Source organism: Pygoscelis adeliae, unplaced genomic scaffold, assembly GCF_000699105.1.
Source record: "Pygoscelis adeliae isolate BGI_AS28 unplaced genomic scaffold, ASM69910v1 Scaffold56, whole genome shotgun sequence".
NCBI lineage: Eukaryota > Metazoa > Chordata > Aves > Sphenisciformes > Spheniscidae > Pygoscelis > Pygoscelis adeliae.
The window spans coordinates 359,861-365,640 of NW_008824944.1; positions in this window are offsets into that span (position 1 = coordinate 359,861).

Sequence of the window (5,780 nt, forward strand, 5' to 3'; positions counted from 1 at the left end):
GGCTTCAAGAACAACCAGAAACATCTGGGCCATAATGGTGGACCTGCTGATTGATTTGCTGCGTGACGTGTAAATGTGTGAGTGCTCACCATTGCTTTTTCCTTCTTTACTCCTTAGGCAAGGGAGAACTTCTATGCTTCCACTTTTGATCTCTCTCCTCTCCCTCTTGCCTATTTAGATTGACGCCAAATGCAAGAGATCACGCAATGGAAACCATGTTCATGTAAATAAATGTGGAAAGTGCATGGGAATGATGTCATCAAGTAAAGCATTGAAAGAAGCACAGATTTTACTAACTCGAGCGGAAGCATGGTGTTTGCTGCTAGCTTATTACATGGCTTCTTAGTCACTTTTGAAAACAGAGCTTTCTTACTGAAGCCACTTCAGTTTTGCTTTTCTCAGTGCTGTATGTCCTGAATGTCGCTTTAAACAATCCAGACAAAACTCTTATGCCTAAGATCCTCATCTGTACAGCAAGAGCACAGTATCACTGAAACCAGACTTCGATGAAGTGGAGATCTACCATTCACCTCCAGGCTCTGAGAAGAATTTTTAAAAAATAATTTTCCCCTTTGTTGTGTGGAAGTCATGGAAACACCCTGGGAATCTTGCCTAGTCAAATGAGTCCATGGACACTGGCATTCACAGAAAACACAGATGTCAGGAGGTCAGCTAATCCACTTCCTACTCTTGGACTAGGTTGCCTATGTTGATCAAACATCATGACAGAGACTAATCTAATCTGTTTTTTAAACGTGAGGGATAGGAAGTCTTTATTTCCCTAGGCCATCAGTCACAGTCTGCACAATACTCACAGAAGTTTGTTTTCTATTTGCTGACTCACCCTTGCCCTGAAACTAGTTCGATTTAATTTTTCTGTTACTGTAATTCACCGTTGCTTGGAGATTATTCTGGGCTGTGCTGGCTAGTATCAAGCTAGAAAAGCAAGAGGTCAGGACAGGAAGAAGGCAAATAAAAGTGCAAGATTTTCCGCAATGTATCAGATGATAGAAAATGTAAAGAAAGACTTTGCTCTTCAGAAGCTGTATTATCAATATTAGAAATGTGGGTTAAAAAATGGAAGACTTGAATCTGTAATGAATAGAAGCAGCAAGTTTAATATCTGTTACCTGGTGAGACTGGAACAGTGAAATAAGCTCTAAGCTGCTTAGGAATGGATAAGAGAGGGCTATGTAGCGCAGGACAGCAATACTGTTAATACACATCAATCAGTGTTTTAACTAATAGCACAGGGAGCTGCTGCTGAAGGCCTGCTATAAGCTCATCAAATCATCCTACAGAAGTATCAGTCTCTAAGTATCTGTGCATGAAGTACAGAGATGAAATTGTTAGGAGGAACTGAACAGGTGGTAAGTGTGCCAATTTTAACTTCTACTACAACTTTTTCTGATACTTTTCTATTGCAACAAATATTTAATTCAATAGAAAGTAACTGTTTTGAATCTTATCTTAGCAGATAATCAATAGAAACTATTTGCTATGGATAAATGATTGTAACATAGTTTTGTGTAAAGCAAATAATTAAACATCCAAACATCAAAAGAAATAAACTGTGAAAGTTAACAGAAATATTGTGTGTGTGTATATGTGTGTGTGTGACATTCGGATAGAAAAATGTGAATGGAAATTAAAAGCTCTTTAGGAAGAATCATATTGGCCAAAATAACCTTAATGTGGCAGTCAAAGACAGAGAGGACTCCAGCTTAAAACCCAGACTGATTCGGTAGTGAAGATGGTAAGGGCGAGGTTCAGTTGCCTCAACATAGGTGCCTACTGTCATTTATAAGGCACCAGATACAGCAGCATGGGACGGGCAGATATGACACAATTAATAGAAGACCTGAAACCTTCTGGAGTGGTAACTTGTGGCCGAGTGGCATACCCTGCTGTGTCTAAACTATGCTTAGCCACCTGAATTGCACCATAACTTGAGGAGAATGAATAAGTCCATATAAATTAGGAACTATGGCATGTAGAAAATTGATACAGATAGTTAAAGATATGGGGAAAATAGAGATGGCTAGTGGGGTAGCAGGAAGAAATAGGAAGAGCATCCGAGGAAGGCTGTTGGTATTATATACTGATGACCAGATCAAACTAGCAAAATTACTTACTACTTGGTTCCGCAGCACTGACATTTCTGTTCTGCAGCTGAACAAGAACAGGCTGATATGTCTGTATTGCGGAAGGATGAGAAACTATTCTCCAGTGGATACGTCAGCAAGATGATGAGTCAGGCCACCGGATAGTGACAAGCTGGGCTCACAGCCAGCGGGACAGCCTGCTTTCTTGCCTGTGGCATGGCGGGAAACAAAGCTGCCTGTTTGGTTTGTCAGGCAGGCATGCGGTCTGCCTTTCTGCCTGGCTTCAATCAGAAACATTAAACTCAAACAATGTACTGTTGTAAAGCCTTCACATTCTGCTATCATAGCTTGTCTTTGGGAAACTACTCCCTCTGATGTCTTTCAAACAGCTTTGAATCTGATTCTGTCCCTAGCACTGCCTCAGAGATACCACGTAGTACTCAGCAAATCTTTTATCCAGACTTTTCAGACGCACTCATGCACATGCCTTCTTGGTTTTCTAGGTACCTGTCTCGAGGCCCTGGGGTATGATATGGAGAAACTGTTCAGCCCAGAAATCAATGGCCGCTTGCCTGAAAGGGAAAGGCTATAGTGCTACATCCTCTGAAAGACTAAGCTTTAGGTTCCTATTGCATAATCGGGATCAGTGGCTATATTTCACCTTAAGATCCACATGCTTTTATTCACCATCTGGAAATTAGTTGAAACTGCCCAATTGTCTTCCAAGTGTTTTGAGAAAAGCAGATGTTTGTGAACTCCTCGTACCCTAGTGGTAAGTGCCATAGAAAATGCACATGAAGAAACTTGTCAGTCTGACTGTATTCAGAATGAGAAGAGAGTAGAGCAGAGAGGGCTTAAGGCCACACATCATACGGATGCTTATTTAGTGACTATTGTCTTTCTTGTGCACTGAATAAATAGGGAATCTTGTGTGTTTGCATGTTTGTGACATCCTCTGTCGTCATCTAATTGATTTCCCTAGCACAATGTATATGCATAACGGGTTTAATTCAGACGCCATTGGCTTAATTTGGCCATTACCCTATTTGAGTAGTTGGCTTTGCTAGGCTATCTGTATTACAGATTTACTAAGTGGCACTTTGATTAGTTTGTTATATATCTTGCTCTTTCCATGTTGTGAATATACTGTTGCCATAGCAAAATATTCAATGGATAAATTGGCCGTTGCTTTTCTCCCCCCCAAAAAAATAGAAAGAAGATTATTAATTTCATTACTGTGCTGTTTTCCCTTCCCCCTCCTCTCCATATGCAGCCTTAGATTTTCCTGAGTCTCTCTGTTGCTAATTGTCTCACACTTCTTTATTGCTGCATCAGTTTCTAATGGTTACTTGCACACTTGACAGATAGACCTATGGATTAATTTGGCTTTCAGGATATTCTTTCTTTTGGTTGAATTTTATTTCCCCTTTCCCTTTTAGTTTTCCCTTCTCTAAAACTTCATAGAGTGTTTTGTTTTGGACTTAGAAGTAAACAGTAGTATTTATTTTAAAATTAAGTAGTGTCAGCATTTGTCACTGATAATGCTGGCAACGGAAAAATGTACTTCTTAAGGTTTGTTCTTTGTCCTTTTCCTACCATTACAATAATATTGGAAAAAGCTATTTTAATACTTTTACTTTAATACTTTTAAATATATTCTTAAAATAAATTACTTGTTCATGACCAGTATTCTACTTCCTTGCCCAAACTAAGAAATGTTTGGATAATCTTTCATTGCAAAACAACTGGCCTGATATTTTACTTCACAAAGGTAATGCTTCATGAATAGAAGCCAGTTTTAAGATTTACATCGTCCTTTCTCCCACTGCCTGACCCAAACTTTATTGATGTTTTGGGACTTGCATTGGGCTGTCATACTTTTTAATTCTCTTGCCAGTATCTAGTAGACAAATTTGCTTCACAGAAATCTAAACCTGCCAGATTTTGCTGATGGGCAGAGCTTTTCTTCATATGTTTTGGGAGATGATTTAAATTAATTATTCAGGTTCTGGAATACATAACCACTATTTCATTAAAGCATGTCCTTTCAAACCACTGCACCATTTCCCTAAGTGTATTTCCTTGTTTTAATCTGGAAGGATCTATAGACAGTTGTTGACAAGTGTACTACTTACTGCTTGCAAAATTCCGTGGCACATTGTCTACGCTCAAGCAGCCTGTGTTGTTGCCAGCCCCGTCAGCGTTCACTGACAGCAAGCTTAAGCTTGATTTGTCTGACTTGTGGCTATTATGACATTCTTGCAAGCATGAACTGATGCTGTTTCTTCAATAACACAGTGTAGCCCAGACCCTACCCCTCTTTTATCTCAACAGCGTGTCAAATATGATGCCTATAATGTAAGTCAGATGCCAGACCTGTTAATTGTTTCACTGGCAATGCATTTTAGTGCGAAGAGGTAGGGCTGGTCTCTACTGGGGGCATGAGATGAATAAACAGAACATAAGAATGGTGCCTGTCTTGCAGCTCGCTCAGCTGGAGGGGGAAGTAGTCTAGGAGATTAGGGTCGTGATTAGTTGCATGAAGTAACTAGAGGCCAGTAACTAGCGGGGTACACCAGGGGTCAACACTGGCTCCAAAACTGTCCAACATCTTTGTTAATGATCTGGATGATGGGGCAGAGTGCACCCTCAGCAAGTTTGCTTAATAATACAGAACTGGGAGGAGAGGCTGATACACCAGAGGGTCATGCTGCCATCCAGGGGGACATCCACGGGCTGGAGAAATGGACTGGCAGCAACCTCATGAAGTTCAACAAGGAGAAGTGCAAAGCCCTGTACTTGGGGAGGAACAACTGCATGCACCAGTGCAGGCTGTGGGCCAATCAGCTGGAAAGAAGTTGGGCACAAAAAGACCTGGGGGTCCTGGTAGACACCAAGTTGAACACGAGCCAGCAATGTGCCCTTGCAACAAAGAAGGCTAATGGTATCCTGGGCTGCATTAGAAGGAGTGTTACCAGCAGGTCGAGGGAGGTGATCCTTCCCCTCTGCTTATTTTTCTGACCCCCAGAGGTCCCTTCCGACCTCAACCACCCTGTGATCCTGAGACTGCAGAGAAATAACAGCATGGCAGGGACCCATTTTTCCAATTATTTTTCATGGAGATGAATAGTTCTTTGGTTACTTCAGACACATGTCCCACATTCCTATTTTCTTAGGTCTCTTGCAGTTTCCTCTACTCTTTTCAGACATATTCCCGGTGGCAGGCCACGGTGACAGTACTGGAGAGGAGCATGGTGATCACTTGCTGAACTTTTGAGAATTGCTTCAAGGATTTCTGTCATGCACCATCTCCTGGAATTAAATAACTATTTTACTTTGTACGGCCAAGGTCTCCTAAACATCGTTATCCTGAGCTATAGATAGCACTGAGAGTCTGCGGACTCAGACCTGTCTCTGGCTTATCTCCAGCTCCCCGAGTGCCGCAGCAACCGCCATCCTGAATACAGACCCCTATTTCAGGTCCCATGCCCAAGCTGGAAAGACGAGGAGTCTTTTTTTTAACAGAAGTATCTGCGACATCTAGAAAGGAGAGGTGAAAGCAAGCGTTTCTGCCAGGGTTTGGTCCCACTAAGCTGGACTCGCCCCTGACTTGGTGCTGCGTGCCCTGAGGGGATGCTTTTCATCAGCAGGGGCACACGCAGGCGAGAAACCCGG